At 42.2% G+C, this 16,941-nt stretch overlaps 1 protein-coding gene across 1 annotated transcript in view; it reads right to left on the bottom strand.

Moving 5' to 3' along the window:
* LOC142144604 (interferon-induced, double-stranded RNA-activated protein kinase-like) overlaps nucleotides 1-2,989 on the bottom strand; it is a 58,893-nt gene extending 55,904 nt beyond the window's left edge. Inside the window, exon 1 of the mRNA XM_075203682.1 lies at nucleotides 2,887-2,989. The gene's annotated coding sequence lies outside the window, so the exon portion shown is untranslated. The remainder of the gene's footprint in view (nucleotides 1-2,886) is intronic.
* Between the last annotated feature and the right edge of the window lie 13,952 nt (nucleotides 2,990-16,941).

Here is a 16,941-nt window from a genome sequence, read left to right on the forward strand (position 1 = left end):
AGAGATCTGTTTTGGGTGCTATGCACAAAATGTTGTAGTGTGTTGTTGTTTTTTTGTTATGCTTATGCTATTGTATTGTTCACACTATAGTAGTATAATTTTCTACTGTAAGTGATATTATAGGAAGTGGAAGTGTTTAAGAACAACAGCAATTCAGCCACGAAGCAGACAACCACGTAAAATCACAGTTGCACGTCAAGGACTGCTAAAGCGCATGGTGCGTAAAAGTCGCCAACGCTACTGGCATTAATGTAAGCACAAAAACTGTGTGGTGGGAGCTTAATGTGATGGGTTTCCATGGCCAAGCAGCTGCATGCAAGCCTCACATCACCAAGACCAACGCCAAGCGTCGGATAAAGTGGTGCAAAGTACACGAACACTGGACTGTGGAGCAGTGGAAACGTGTTCTGTGGAGTGATGAATCACGCTTCTCTGTTTGGCAGTCAGATGGGCGAGTCTGGGTTTGGCAGATGCTGGGAGAACGCTACCTGCCTGACAGCATTATGCCAACTGTGAAGTTTGGTGGAGGAGGGATAATGGTATGGGGCTGTTTTTCTGGGTTTGGGCTATTTCCCTTATCTCCAGTGAAGAACAATCTTAATGCATCAACATACCAAGTAATTTTGGCAACAGTTTGGGGAAAGCCCTTTTCTATTCCAACATGACTGTGCCCCAGTGCACAAAGCAAGGACTACAAAGACATGGCTTGATGAGTTTGGTGTGGAAGAACTTGACTGGTCCACACAGAACCCTGACCTCAACCCCATCGAACACCTTTAGGATGAACTTGAACGGAGATTGTGAGCCAGGCCTTCTCGTCCAACATCAGTGCCTGACCTAATAAATGCCCTATAGAATGAATAGGCACAGTTTCAAACAGGCTTTATAAACCCACCTTTTCTTAAAAGCCTTCCAGTTTCCCGCTTAACTACCCACCTTGTTGTCTACCTCTCTCCCCTTCTTCCCCCTTCCTTGATTCAGCCTCCGTTCCCCCCTTCTCTCCCTCTCACCTTTGTGTATGTCTGTCTGTCTACCCCTCCCCTTAGACTGTACGCTTCTTAGAGCAGGGCCATCTCTCCTCCTGTTTCCACCACTTCTAACTCTGCTCTCCAGCCACTCAGCCCTTCTTCTCGTGGACCTTCTGCCCTTCGGCCCCTCTCGTCTTTCTCTACACCCCTCTGTGGCGGCTCTTACCTGTCATCCGCGCCCTCCCTCTTGGGAGGGAGGCTACCAGCGTATGCGGATTATCTCTCTCCCCCACCCTCCCTGCCTCTCTCTCTAGCTGTGCTTTGAGCTTCCTGAGTTACTGTGATTATCGTTAATTGTACTGTGCCGTGTCACCCTGTACTGTGATATTGTCCCTATATGGCGCTACGGACACCTTGTAGCGCCCTATAAATAAAAAAATAAATAATAATAATAAAAAAAATTCCCACAGAATCACTGACATTTGTGGAAAGTCCTCCAAGAAGAGTGGAAGCTGTTATCGCTGCAAAAGGGGGACCAACTCCATATTAAAGTATATGTATTTGAATACAATGTCATTACAGTCCCTGTTAGTGTAATGGTCAAGCGTCCGAATACTTCTGTCCATATAGTATACTTTTTTGCAACATTAAGTCAATATTATCCTCTCATTTTCATAATATTTATGAAAATGGATACATTTGTACCAATAAGATAAATTTGCTTTGTGGGTCTAAGCCAATCATCCAGGATAGATGCTATTAGTTTCAACTCTTCCTATATATCAGTTATAGCAGAAATTAATGGTCTTAAAACTATAAATAATTTTGCTATTTTTGCACTTTATATATCAATACTAACTCTGTGCACCATATTTGTCAATTTATTAATTCGTGCTAATGAGTAGTTTTGAATTGCTATTTTCATAAATTGCTGCAGTATGTCTCAGGGCTAATTAGAGCTTCTGTATCAGGTTTAAACATACTGTTATACTTAATTTCAAACTTTATTCAATTTCAATGTTTAAGTAGGAATAAATTAATCTTATCAGATTCGGATTAGGCATGCTCAGCAAACGCAAACACGCGTTTCCACTGAGATAGCTTCTTCAAGGCAAAAAAAAATTACTATATTGTGTTACAGTCTTTTAATAATAAATACTGGTGCGACAATTGTTGAACTACCTCGGTAATAGAATCACTATCCTCTGTTACCTTAGTGGATTCCAAAACCACTAGAAAAAAATATGGTATCTGTGCCCACTTTGTCACCTGATGGGCCAGGAAAAATACAAGTATTTTATATGTAACTGACCATTGTGTGTTGATTCCCACTCTAAAATGTGTGACCCAAAGACATTTAACCCTTGTAAAACTACGGCTACTTATTCAAAATAATAAAAATGCTATCTGTGCCCACTTTGCCACCTGATTTCATGCCCAAAACAGTGTTGGCCCAGGCAAAACCACGAGCGCTTTATATGTAACTGACCACCCTGTCTTGTTTCCCACTATCAAATTGGTGGCCCATTGGCATTTAACCCTTGCAGAACTACAGCTACTTATTCAAAATGATGAAAATGCTATCTATGCCCACTTTGCCACCTGATTTCATGCCCTTGGCCTAAACCATGTTACAGGGTACAGGGTACATACTATTGTAATTTGTGTAAGGGACCCTCTTTTAGTGTTAATATAATATGAAATCAATGATCCATCTCGATTTAATCCTTTAAAAATAAAGTTCTTTGAATAAGAAGCTAACTTCAGCCTCCTGATGTAGTTGTACTTCATTGCTAACTAACTACAAAGAGTAAGACTCGAGTCAGTTTATATGCAATTATTCCCTTGTCTGCCCTTCTACACATACTATACATACAATTTGTTTTATAAACCGAACAAGATAATAAAGAACACCAACCTGCACAACGGGATCTCCGCAGTGCCTCTCCTGTATGACACAATTCAGGGACACAAGCTAAGGAGAATAAGGGGGTGTGGTTTTCAAGTTACGTCACAATCGTCACGCCCTCTCACATGACGTAACACCCCTTCGTTGGCGTTAGCAAGAAAATAAAAGGTCAAGAGGTAGAATTCCAGCTGGCAGCACTCAGCAGGTTAATTCGTAGCATAACGCCCACACAGTAGGCGGGGAGATGGGAGGAAACACCTCCCCATCCAGTAGTCAGTTTCGTTTCCCCAACACATTTCCCAAGACCGGTGAAACAACTGGAAACATAGAAGACGGAAGGTTATTTCTAGTAGCCGTCGGCATTCAGAAGAGCTGATGCTTCTGAAAGCTCTCCCAGAAGGGGTTGGTCAGATTTATTTATAATAATACACATTGCTATTGCATGACTAGTGGCAACTGGAGTTAGAAATGACCTGGGGGTTGGTAAATTTGGCACAATAATTTAAGATTCATTATAGATTGAAAAGGAAATAAACGCGTTTTGCTTCATACTTTGGTGTTAGAATGAACTCATTAATTAGTCACCACCCAGTAGCAGCACCACGTCACCCATCAAAGTTGTTTTTTATGCTCTAAATATTGCGCAGTGTCTCCATAGTAAATATGGTTTAAATTATTGTGTCCTGTAATTTCGGGACTGTTTCACCTAAATCGGGACAGTTGGGGGGTATATTAGTAAAGTTATAAATCGCATTGGTAGATAACGTGTTCCTTGCCACCTGTCAAGGAACATAAGTCCCAGTGTGCGCTTGGACTGTTCTGTGAGAGTTGGAGAGATGCCAATCTCTGGAACTGTAATACTTCCTCCAAGCTATAACTTGTGCAGGGTTTATTTTCAGAGAGTGCCTTAGAAACTGCTGCTAACCCTTGTGTAATTGTATGGTTCAATGATTAGGTAAAAGCCCAAATGAGTTGGCTTAGTGCAGCGTCCATTCTGCAATCACGTCAAGATAGCACTTAAAACGTAGTTGCTTCGGTCTCATCCTTACACAGGATTTTGAGGTTTGTGTATTTTAAGATATGTGCAACTCAAAATACACGGGCACATTTTTACGTGTACGTTTGGGCTGCAACATTTTAGCCTTATGTGAATGAGACCCTAAATATTTATGACCCAAGTGTGGTAGCCTTCAATATGTACTGTTGCAAATCACAGCGATACACAAAAAAACACTGCTGCAGTTTACTATGCCGTGGTTGCTCTGGAAGCCCCATTGTTGGGAGTGATACAGCAAAATTGGAGAGGCTTCAGCAGGGGCGGGCTGAGCCGGGACCGGATCCAAAAAATCTATTTTGGGTCGGCCCTTAGTGTTTATTACTTGGTGACTGGCCCCTCCTTCGGGACCAGCCATCTTCACCTATTGGCCGTGGATCCTGTGGGGGAGGGCACTACATTGTGTGTGTGTGTGTGGTCAGCATATGAATGAAGTGTGTGAGTGGGGGCCAGTAAATGAATGTAGTGTGGAATGGAGGGGGGTCTTAATATAATGTGGGAGGTAGGTTATTAATTGTGGAGTGCAGATGGGTGCTAATTATTGGGTGCTATTTTATTTGTGGGGTGATGGTGGGGCCTATGAACTTTTTTTCCAAGTAGGGCCTCCAATATTCCAGGATCCAGACAACCAGCAAATGAGCTAAAGTAACCAGCATCCACAAGTGGTAAAAGTAACAAGAACAGGTAGGAGAGAGCAGGACAGTCTGCCAACTGTCCTGAATCTGGTGGGACAGTCCCGAAATTGGGTGGCTGTTTCACTTAGGACAGTTGGGAGGTATGTCCTGCTTCACCGTTTACTGCTTGTGAAGGCAGAACTGTGTGCACCTAACAGTAGTGCGTGCACACACTGTGTATTTGTCTAAAATGATAACCATGCTACATCATAGGGGGTTACCCTGTCTAAAGTGCCCAGGCCTCCCAGAGCCTTAATCCAGCTCTGGGCCTGGGCCTAATATATATATATGGATTAAGCAACACTATAATAGCCTCTTTTTATATATATAAATATATATTGTGGTCTTGCCTCCCTCCCCCCCCCCCCCCCGGGCTAAAGTCTGCAAGCCCTCCCCTGGGCTTCAGCTAGATCTCATTAAAAAATACCAATAACGTAACTCCATTCTGAGATGGTGTTACTTGGCTGCGAAAACCTTTGCTTTTGAAGCTTGATGATTTACCTAATGCTGCTCTCCTATTGAGGTCTATTAATTCTATCCCTTTGATAAATAAGACAAATTGGGGAAATAGCCTTTTGCTAATGTTTATGCCAGCTTCTTGACTCTTCACCACTTGTTAAATAGACCTGTAAATGTGTAGCCAGCATTAATCAAAACCCTTCATCTGAAAACCAGGATACTTGTGTATTGTTTGTTTTGTTTTTGTTTTGTTTTGGTTTTTTTAACAGGTTTCTTTAAGTTTTTAAATATAACAAAACAGGCATCACAAAAATACTGTTGTATATAAGCAACAATTATATAACCCAAAGAAGAACAACAAAATCTTTGAAAACATCAAAGCAAAGTTGAGTCAGCGGGCTGGCATTTAACATTTTAGGGAGAGAAGAGATGTAGTGTTGTAATTGGAAATATTCAAAGAATCTCGCCAACCTGAACCCGATTTCTGTTGCAGCATTTCCATGTAAAGCAGTTACCCTGATCCAGAGTGTCGTGTACCACTCTGATGCTATTGGAGGACCAGTGAGCAAAACAGGCAGAGGATTAGCTTGGAGCAAACTCATAGTAAAGTATTTTATTACATAGGAAAGTAATAAAGATATAAATCTGGGAAACCTCTGCTACCATTGATGGTGGCCTGTCTCAAGTTTGAAAAGCTGGTTCTTAGTGGCTTAACCTTCCAGAAAAACTGTATGAACCGTTTATGCAGTTGGGAGAAAAAACATCTAGGCACTTGGGTGGGCAGAGTCTGAAAGAAATAATTTAGTCTGGGCCTATATTCCCTACAAAAAAAATAATAACCCCTGAACCCAAATTTCCGCATCGTATCAAACATAAAAGGCCAACTGATTATATCGAAAGCTTTCTCTGCATCACGAGAACGTACAAGCAGAGTAGACTTGCAAGTGTTTATGGTAAAAATGAGGCCAACCACCATCCTGGTGTTATTCCGGTTTGTCTACCTGGTACAAAGCCTACTTGGTCGCGATGTAAAACTGTGTTCAGACTAAGGATGAGCAGGCTCGGATTCCGCTAATCCGAGCCCACCCGAACAGTGCGGATCCGACGGGATCCGAGCACTGTTCGGGAACTTCCGGGCGCCAAACTAATCCAAGCCGAGGCTATGACATCCAAGTCTCGCGTCGGATCTCGCGAGACTCGGATGTCATAAATACTCACATTGCCGCCGCCATCTTCATTTCGCCTGACATCAGGGAAGAGGGAGGGTGTGTAGGGTAGTGGTGCTCTGTCCTTGTGTCCAGTGCTCTGTCCTTGCTGAGTCCAGTGGTGCATCAGTCCAGTGCTCTGTCCTTGCTGAGTCCAGTGGTGCATCAGTCCAGTGCTCTGTCCTTGCTGAGTCCAGTGGTGCATCAGTCCAGTGCTCTGTCCTTGCTGAGTCCAGTGGTGCATCAGTCCAGTGCTCTGTCCTTGCTGAGTCCAGTGGTGCATCAGTCCAGTGCTCTGTCCTTGCTGAGTCCAGTGGTGCATCAGTCCAGTGCTCTGTCCTTGCTGAGTCCAGTGGTGCATCAGTCCAGTGCTCTGTCCTTGCTGAGTCCAGTGGTGCATCAGTCCAGTGCTCTGTCCTTGCTGAGTCCAGTGGTGCATCAGTCCAGTGCTCTGTCCTTGCTGAGTCCAGTGGTGCATCAGCCCAGTGCTCTGTCCTTGCTGAGTCCAGTGGTGCATCAGTCCAGTGCTCTGTGCTGCTGAGTACAGTGGTGCTTTTGTCCTGTGCTTTGTTCTGCTAAGTGCATAGTTATTTTAAAAGTATTAAAAAATCATTAAAAAAAAATATTAAAATTATACAAAAATCATTTAAAAAAATATAATTTTTTTTTTAAAAAAAAAGTATAAAAAAAATTCTTGCAGTCCAGAAACATTAATACTGCAATCTATAAAAAAATGTTCACTGTTCTTGCAGTCCAGAAACATTAGTACTGTAATCTATAAAAAATTGTTCACTGTTCTTGCAGTCCAGAAACATTAATACTGCAATATATAAAAAATTGTTCACTGTTCTTGCAGTTCAGAAACATTAATACTGCAATATATAAAAAATTGGTCACTGTTCTTGCAGTCCAGAAACATTAATACTGCAATCTATTAAAAATTGTTCACTGTTCCAGCAGTATTTAAAAAATAGTACTGTAATACAACGTGTGCTGCATATAATGAAGTATCAAAATTTGGAGGATAAAGTAGGGAAAGATCAAGACCCACTTCCTTCTAATGCTGAACCTGCTGCCACTATTCATAACATAGACGATGAAATGCCATCAACGTCGTCTGACAAGGCCGATGCCCAATCTCCTAGTAGAGGGCATGTAAAATCCAAAAACCCAAAGTTCACAAAAATTACCAAAAAAAAGGAGATTAAAAACATCTGAGGAGAAACGAAAACTTGTCAATATGCCATTTACGACACGGAGTGGCAAGGAACGGCTTAGGCCCTGGCCCGTGTTCAGGACTAGTGGTTCAGCTTCACCCAAGGATCTAAGCCCTCCTCCTCCCCCCCTCCCTCCAAAAAATTTATGAGAGTTATGCTGTCAGCAACAACACAGCAAACAACTCTGCCTTCTAAACACATGACATCACAAATCCCCAAGGCGAGTCCAAGGGTGTTGGTGGATGCGAAGCCTGACCTTCACATCACTGTACGGGAAGAGGTGGCTCCTTCCACCATTTGCAGCACGCCCTTTGCATATGCTGGAAGGATCACCCACAGTCCAGTTACAGATTTGGCTAATGAGGGTGTGAATGTTGTACACCGGGAGGAGGATATTGATGTAGCTGGCGCTGAGGAGGAACTTGACGAGGAGAATGCTGATGTGGTTATCTTAAATGAGGCACCAGGGGGGGAATCAGTTGTTGTCCATGGGATGAAAAAGCCCATCGTCATGCCTGGTCAGACCAAAAAAACCACCTCTTCGGTCTGGAGTTATTTCTATCCCAATCCCGACAACAAATGTATGGCCATATGTAGCTTATGTAAAGCTCAAATAAGCAGGGGTAAGGATCTTGGCCACCTAGGGACATCCTCCCTTATACGTCACCTGAATAACCTTCATAGTTCAGTGATTAGTTCAGGAACTGGGGCTAGGACCGTCATAAGTCCAGGGACACCTAAATCCCTTGGTCCTGTTGGATACACACCACCAACACCATCCTTGTCAACTTCCTTCACGATCTCCATCAGATTTAGTCCTGCAGGCCATGTCACCAGCCAGACTGAGTCCTCTTCAATCCGGGATTCATCCGAGGAATCCTGCAGAGGTACGCCTACTACTGCCACTGCTGCTGTTGCTGCTGGTAGTCGGTCATCTTCCCAGAGGGGAAGTCGTAAGACCGCTACGTCTTTCACCAAACAATTGACCGTCCAACAGTCGTTTGCCATGAGCACGAAGTACGACAGTAGTCATCCTATGGCAAAGCGGATAACTGCGGCCTTAACAGCTATGTTGGTGTTAGACGTGCATCCGGTGTCCGCCATCTGTGCAGTGGAATTCAGACAATTTGAAGGAGGTATTGTGGCCCCGGTACCAAATTGGGTACCGGGGCCACTCCACTACGCAGTCCAGAAAGCTTCGTATCAGATATTAAACTACGTTCACTGTTCCTGCTAAATAAAAAAAGAATGAAAATGCCCTGTCATCAACGAAAACAAGAGGTAGTGACGCGCTAGAACTCCACCCTCTATATGCTGCAGAGGATGTAGGAGCAGCCATCTGTGCAGTGGAATTCAGACAAGTTGGAGGAGGTATTGTGGCCCCGGTACCAAATTGGGTACCGGGGCCACTCCACTACGCAGTCCAGAAAGCTTAGTATCAGATATTAAAGTAATTAAATTACGTTCACTGTTCCTGCTACATCAAAAAAGCATGAACATGCCCTGCCATCAACAAAAACAAGAGGTAGTGACGCGCTTGAACTCCACCCTCTATATGCTGCAGAGGATGGAGGAGCAGAAAAAGGCCATTCAAGCCTACACAGCCACCTACGATGGGCCACGTGTTTGTGCCGCCCACTTGTGTCGCTTAGCTTAGACATCCAGCTACCTCGGTGCAACGTTTTGGACTAAAAACAATATTGTGAGGTGTTCTGAATAGACTGGAAATTAGTGGAAATGATTGTTATTGAATGTTATTGAGGTTAATAATAGCGTAGGAGTGAAAAAAAACAAAAAAAATGGATTTTATCACTTTTTATGCTTTTTTAAAAATAAATCAGAACCCAAAACCCTAAATCAGAACCAAAACCTTTCGTCAGGTGTTTTGGCAAAACAAATCAGAACCCAAAACCTCAAGCTAATCAGAACCCAAAACACTAAAAGTGGCCGGTGCACACCCCTAGTTCAGACATTCTGCTAAGATTTTCATGTAGTGTTTGACATCTATGTTTAACAGAGAAATTGGGTGGTAGCGAACTCGGACAGATCTATACCCGTCTTACGAAAAAGGATTGCCCCTTAAAATGCTGTTGAACAGGGAGTTTGTGAAACTATCTTTGTTTGACTACATTTTTCTTGAGAACATCTGTAGCCTTCTTTTCTGCACCTCCGTAAGCTTAGGAAGATGACATTGGGCCAGTAAGTATTGCACCAATTCAGCATGTGGGAGAGGGACATTTGTAGTGTTAGTAATATAAAGCTTACTGTAGAATTTAAGAAATTCACCAGTAATTTGTCTAATTAAACCACCAGTTGCGGATGTAACCAACAGAACATTACTGCAATACAATCTACGGCGTAACCTAAAGGCCAGGAGCCTATCCATTTTATTTCCTTTCTCGTAAAATGATTGGTTTAGCCATTTGAGGAAGTTTTCAGCTTGGGCCAATAATTGCAGAGACCAACATTGCATGATCCTCTGTTAGTCCCATATGTTTGTGTATTTTATTTAGGGTTTTCACCCATTCTGATAGATTATCAATCTTCTGGTTTCTTGAGTTTTTAGCAATTGCAACTGCTCTGATCAGGTTACCTCTAATCAGTGCCTTACCTGCATCCCAAAGTAGCATGAAGGATATAGGGAGGTATCTATTGTAAAATAGACTCTAAGGGGCATATTCAATTCTCGTCAGAAACGCAGAGAATCTCGTGGTCCGTAATAACGGTAAACGTGCGTGGAAAAACCGTTAATACGGTAATTTCCTTGCTGGATTTCAGCTCGCAGCTCCCTGAGCCGCGAGCTGAAATCCAGCTAATTATTACCGTATTAACGGTAATAGTTTTTTCGCGGCGCGGAAAACAAACATTTGAATATGCCCCTAATATCGGTATTTATTTGGATCTGCATATGAGGTTTAAGAATAGTTCTATCATTAATGGAATTAGTGTTGGCTAGCGTGGAAGTCCATTATATTAGCTGTGGCTGGAACGCGGTCTGACCACGCAGTGGGGAACATTGAAGTATCAGAGACATGTTGGGCCGGATAAGTGCTAAGAAAGATTGTGGTCAATCTGGGTATGGACATCATGGAGCAAGGAGAAAAAAGTGTAGTCTCTTGCATTGGGAACTTTAAGCTTCCAGGCATCAAATTGTAGGTGCTGGGCTAGGAGATGCATCGGTGCTTTAAAGACTTTAGCCATAGCATTCTGGGTAGACAATGGGAGAGAGCTTACACCTATCCAGATGGCTATCAAGAGTAGTATTAAAGTCTCCGGCCATGATCACATTGCCACTCCTGTGTATTGATAAGATGTCACTAAGACCATGGCCTTATCTGTGTGGAGTTTGTATGTTCTCCCCGTGTTTGCGTGAGTTTCCTCCGGGTGCTCCAGTTTCCTCCCACACTCCAAAAACATACTGGTAGGTTAATTGGCTGCTATCAAATTAACCCGTGTGTGTGTGTGTGTGTGTGTGTGTGTGTGTGTGTGTGTGTGTATAAGCTCCAATGGGGCAGGGACTGATGTGACTCTGTACAGCGCTGTTGAATTAGTGTCTCTATATAAATAGCTGATGGTGATTATGAAAAAAAGTGAGGTTGGTCCACATTGGGGACATACACATTAACTAAGGTATAGAGGCTGTTGCTCAGTTTGCCTACCAAAATAAGACATATATGAAAGGAGGAGGGGAAGCACTGACATTTAAGATCCGGATTTTAAAGCCCAACAAAATTGGTCTCCTGGAGAAAGAAACAACTCTCCTGTCATTTGTTTTAGTGAACAACATTTTCAGGGACAATTCAGATCTATGACATTAAAAGTAAGTATTTTAAAATAAATTATATATATATATATATATATAAAATAAGCTGAGTAAAAGCAATGGTAATATGTTGAACCCGGCCGCTAGGGTCCCAGGAGGGCACCTCAAAGAAGCGGGGTAGACTGCCAGGGTATTTGGCAGGTAGCCTTATATGGAGGAAGGTAATATGAGATAGTAGGGCAAGGGTAACCAATATCGACAGCCCTAGGGATTAGACCCAAGGAGGGAAATGGCGACATCACCGAATGCGTCCAAAGATGGTCAAAAGAACAAAGTGGTAGTGGGGCAATAAACTGTGGGTGGTGGATGATGTTAAAACCGTAGAGTGCAAAGTGTGTGGGGTATTGCTTTGTTTGTAAATATCCCCTACCTGTAGATCATCTCACTTGCCTGGTAGCTCACAAGCTTCTTAGTTCTATCTGTCAATTCAGACAACAGATACCTGCAATCCACCGTCTACCTTGTAAAACCAGAGTCTTTAGCGTCCCAGCTAATCCTGCTTACTCTGACAATCCAGTACCTACAGTTAGCCTGATGTGCCAGGTATCCAGTTCTTGTGTTATCTGCCTTTTCATTTGCTACATGTCGGTTTTACCTGTATGTTCCGTGTATAAATAGAGCACCTTGTTTCTTTCACAGTACTCTCTGTGGTGTTCATGCTCAGAATCCTGACATGGTGTAAGATAAAGAGTAAAGGATTGGGAGGGAGCAAGTGCAGTGGGGGGGGGGGGGGGGTTGTGTGTTATACAATGTAAAGTGTTAACAATAAAAGCAGCAGTTTAAAAACAAAAAACAGCATATAGTTAAGTGCAACTTATCTAATTGCTATGGTTAAAGTTCCTTCAGTTCTTGTTGAAGAGTGAAACTTGGTTCAGAGTCTGACAGAAAAGACAGTACATACAAAAGAGGAAACAAAAACAGAACACACAACGCACAAGACAGTAGTAATCATAAGTCAACTGAGTACAGCAGAGATACATGGGGGTATATTTACTATGCGGAGGTTCCGTAGAACCGCCAATTCCTGGTGCTTTGAAGGCATTTTTTGAAAACGGCAATTTTATTAAAGACAAAACCTGATGGGCTTTATCTTTAATACAATTGCTGTTTTAAAAAACGCCTTCATGGACCCCGGTGCATGGCCACCTGCCGCACCAATGGTAGTTCCGCCACTGTGTTAAATGATCAATAGACTTGTGAACAGTGGTGCTGTCTGGCCAACCACAGCAGCAGTTTGTTTGTTTTTTTATCTCGACTTATTCTACTTCTAGAGGACGTGTACCCTTTGAATTTGCTTGGAGCATGCTCAATTTGCATACCGGCCACTTCCTGTTGGTAACCAATCTTCTGCATTCTGGAAGCATATAAAGCTGGTAGTCAAGTGCACAAACTGCCAGATTATTCTATTTCTCAGCCGTTATCCAGCTTTTCTCTGAATTCTTATCCTTGTTTATTATCTTGGTTATCCCTGACTACCTTTGCAGCTCTCTCACCCTTGCTCTGTCCACAGACATGTCTAAGCTTTGCTGTGGCTATAGACATTCCCGCTACATCTGTGATCCTGTTTGCTTATCCCTACACCACCCCTATTATGGGAATTCTTGCTCCTGTTCTTCACACCCAAGCTTCACTTGCATCCAGGTGGGTATGCACCTTTTGTTTGCCATGTTACGACTCTGCCTATATTGTGTATATCGCAGCAGTACCTCAAATCCACCAGAGGTGCTGCTTTTCTGTTCCTGAACTTTTCACCATGTCTGTAGGAGTTAATCTAATTGCCTGATTAGAACTGCACCTGTCTCACTGCTCCAAATACCTGCCTCAATCTGTGCTCTGTGCAGTTCATCGTTTTTACCTGGCTGCTGCTGGGTTCCTGTTCCGACCCTCTGTCTGATTACCGGACCCTGCTTGTTTGCCTGTTGCCCTGACCTCTCTACTTGATAACTGGACTATGCTTATTTGCTTGTGAGCCGGATCTCTGCCTGGCTATTGGATTTTGCTAGAACTCTTGTTGTCCTGATCTGCTTGGTCACTGGACTCTGTTTGTCTGCTTCCCTGGACAGTCTTGTGCCTCCTGGACTTGGGTAACTCATTATACTTGTCCCTGCTATTTAGCTGTACCTGCCATTACTTGGAACCTGTTGCTGTGTACTTTCCTGCCATTTATCACACCTGTTCATATCTGTGGATTTGAGTTATACCTGTTTAGACTGCTACCTGGAAATCTGCATATCCCACAAACTGAATCCTTGTTTATGTATTTTGTCTGAATAAAGTCATTTTGTTATACTTCTATTGCTGCTTCCTGAATGCACTAGGAATCATAACACCATAGGGATTAGTTGGTTAAGCACCTTCTGTTTGTTGCAGAGATTATAGTGAATATGTACTTTCTGTTTCTCATACAGATACCTGGTGACTATGCATTGTTTGACATGGGGATAATAATATTATGCAACTTTTATTAGAAAGGAATAATGAAGTGGGTATGCATATACAAATTGGAGAATGAGGTATGTGCATTCTGTTTGTAGTAAGTATAAAAAGGTGCATATGCACATTCTATTTCCATTTGCTACTATGGCTCCAGTTTATATTTGATAATTCAGTCCAAGACACACTGAGAAGCTAGGGCATTTTAACTTTGTGTTTTATATTCTTGGCAAGATGAAAGAAAATACAGCTTCAAAAGGTCAATATGTATTTACAAGAGGTTTCCACCTCCCTAATATATTCAAATTCCTTCTAGTCCTCCAGTTGGAACCTCGCCACCATTTGCCAATTCAACAGGGTTAGAGTGATCAGGGACGCCAAGAGAAATTTCAGGTCCCAGTACAGCAACTTCTTGGGGCCACACCAGGTTGTTGACTTCTCCTATTACACAGGCAGGCCAGGACCCCCAAGCAGACCCAGGCTGCTCTCCTCCCCTCTCGGCTTCACTGACAGTGATCAGGGGGGCATCAGGATCCATCTGTCTTCTATAGCTTTTCCACTATTTCCAGCACACACAGAGATGCCAAATAGCAGAGGACCCTGCTGAGGTTCCCTAATAGCTAATGAACTTGCTGAATTAAGCACATGGCAGTAGAGGAACCCAAAGTAGTTTTATTTAATATATTATGAAGATGAACAATTTCTTTAAAGAGCTCTAACATAAATCTATAACTTATATGTGACAAGTACAGGGGAATGCTACACATGGATCTTTACTATCCCTCTGTACAAGCTGTGTACAATACACAGGCTCTGGAGATCTGTAATCTAAAAAAGTACAGGGTATGTGTATGGTTTGACAAAGAATAGGATGTGTGAAATATCTCCATTTATTTTAAACAATAGAGTTCCCCTTTAACATGATCATTTTTCATTCCAAGATTACATATGTTAAAGTGAACACTATATGCTATGTCGGCCGCAACTATCTTAATTTTTCCAAATGGAAGTAGGGATACGTTTGCACAACTGATTTACAGATCCCACATACTAGGAGCACATTAAGGTTTATTTTAGAACACTGTGCAAAATGCAGTGATGCTCCATAACCAGTACTGTCCACATACTTATAGCAGCCCATTGTAGTCAAAGTAATGAAAGTGAATATCTGATTTTTTGATCGATAGCATGTGTTCTCTTGCACCACTTTCATTATAAGCTATTTTGAATTAAGATATCCCAGCAAGCTCATATTGTCAGGGGCAAGCTACTGAATTCCATAGGAGAGGAGCAGAAGGCCATCTCTGCCTTTTACCAAAATGTCACATTTTCCATCAATGAAAATCAATCAAAATCAATGAAAACTACAGAAAACTTTACATTTGCTACATATGGTAAACAAACTCTCCCTGCCCTGAATAAGTCCACAAATATCACTGCCCACCAATAGAGGAGTTCTGCAGTGTTAAATAGGCATGAACAATTCTTAATTTTTATCATCCTCTTAATGGACACTGGAACCTTGGGGTGGAGGCTTGGCTTGGAGTTTGGGCACTTTAAATTTTCTTCACAAAGTCTGACCTCCTTTCCCTCTATATTCCCTAGCTTGCCCGAAAGTCAGGCTGTTTTTTTTTGGTTTTTTTTTAAAGTTCCAACTTGATTTGGGGCAATGTGTACTTGGCTGCTTTTTGCAGTATTTTTTAATATCTTTTAATTACAGTTTCACTGGCATCAAAACAGTCATGGGGGAGTGACCAGATATTTCTTACTACTGGTGCCATAGACTTGCAGGGACAATGGAGTGGAGGCAGCAGCTTCAAGTTTGTCTTTTTTGTTTTTTTTTATTAGTTGTGGTCAGCCCCCGAACTTGCACAGGAGGAATAGGGTACAGAGCCTTGTGTGCTTAGGAGGGGACCTTCCTCCTGAACGGTGGCCTTTATTAGTGCTGGGCACTAGGGGGTGGTGCTATTCCCTGGCAGCCTGTTCCTCCTCCTCAGCTGGTGTTTTTTGTCACTTAGGAAAGCCAGCCAAAAGAAACAGACTTGCAGCCAGGCAACTCCTCTTCTCCTCCATTTCTTATCCCACTGCAATAAAGTATTGAGTGATGGGTGGGTGTATTTGTGACTGGGTTTCATTCAGGCATTTTGCTCTGGAGTCAATGTCTGTTTTGCTGGATCACTTTTACTTTGTCATCATACACTGCAGTGGTCTGTATAAGAATGGGCTAAATCTTTGGCTCAGTCTATTGCTGAGTTTACAGAGCTTGCCACACATCGCCAATGGGTGAGCACTTCTTGAACAAATTTGGTGGTGCGGAGGGTTGTTATATAGTATGAGAGTCTTTTGGGGGATTAAAGTTATTTTTTGACAAACTTTTTGCTTTTGATTAACCCTTGAACACCCACACAGGTTTAGGTGAGTGCTGCATGTGACAGTCATGTTCATTTTTGACTGGTAGTTAGCCAGGGTGTGCAAACATGTCTATGGATATAACTAGAGTCCTCAAAATATTATCCTATTATGAAAAAAATGGTAATACAAGACAGAGCTATGGAAAATGTTAGTTCGCTAAGGGATGAAGGATTCTATATAGAATCTAGATGGACACCAAGTCCTGTATCATGGATACGGGATGTGAAGCAAAACATAATGTAACTTCTGTTGGAAAATTGCTGAAGCAAATGGCTACAACATGGTGACACAAGGTGCGCGAGTATGCAACGGACCACCTAAAGCGAAAAGAAGCTAATCTGGTGCATCTACTCATAGCATGAAAAGTCGGCGTGGCCAGAGGATTACAAAAAAAAAAAGTAATGATAAAAGCCCAGGATGCGCTAGATCAAATGTAAAAAAAATAAACACATGGCAAGGTGAAAATGAACAATAACACAACTAAAATATATGTAAATGTTTTATTGCAGCAAGTGTAAAATATTAAATTATTTTAAAATTATATAAAACATAGATTTAACTCACTGGATTCAATTTCAAAAAAAGTTTAAAACAAATTTATGCATACAGATGGCAACAAGTGAAGCAGTTATGTACAATAGCAAATAAAGGGAAGCAAGGTCAGGTATAAACTTCTCCATCATTGACAGGAATAAGCAATATCGTTTTGAAGAAGTCATTAAATCACCATCTAAATACTACATCTGGCCCACAGATCCCCAACTGCCAACTCTTATATTTAATGCCC

Source organism: Mixophyes fleayi, chromosome 3, assembly GCF_038048845.1.
Source record: "Mixophyes fleayi isolate aMixFle1 chromosome 3, aMixFle1.hap1, whole genome shotgun sequence".
Classification (NCBI taxonomy): Eukaryota; Metazoa; Chordata; class Amphibia; order Anura; family Limnodynastidae; genus Mixophyes; species Mixophyes fleayi.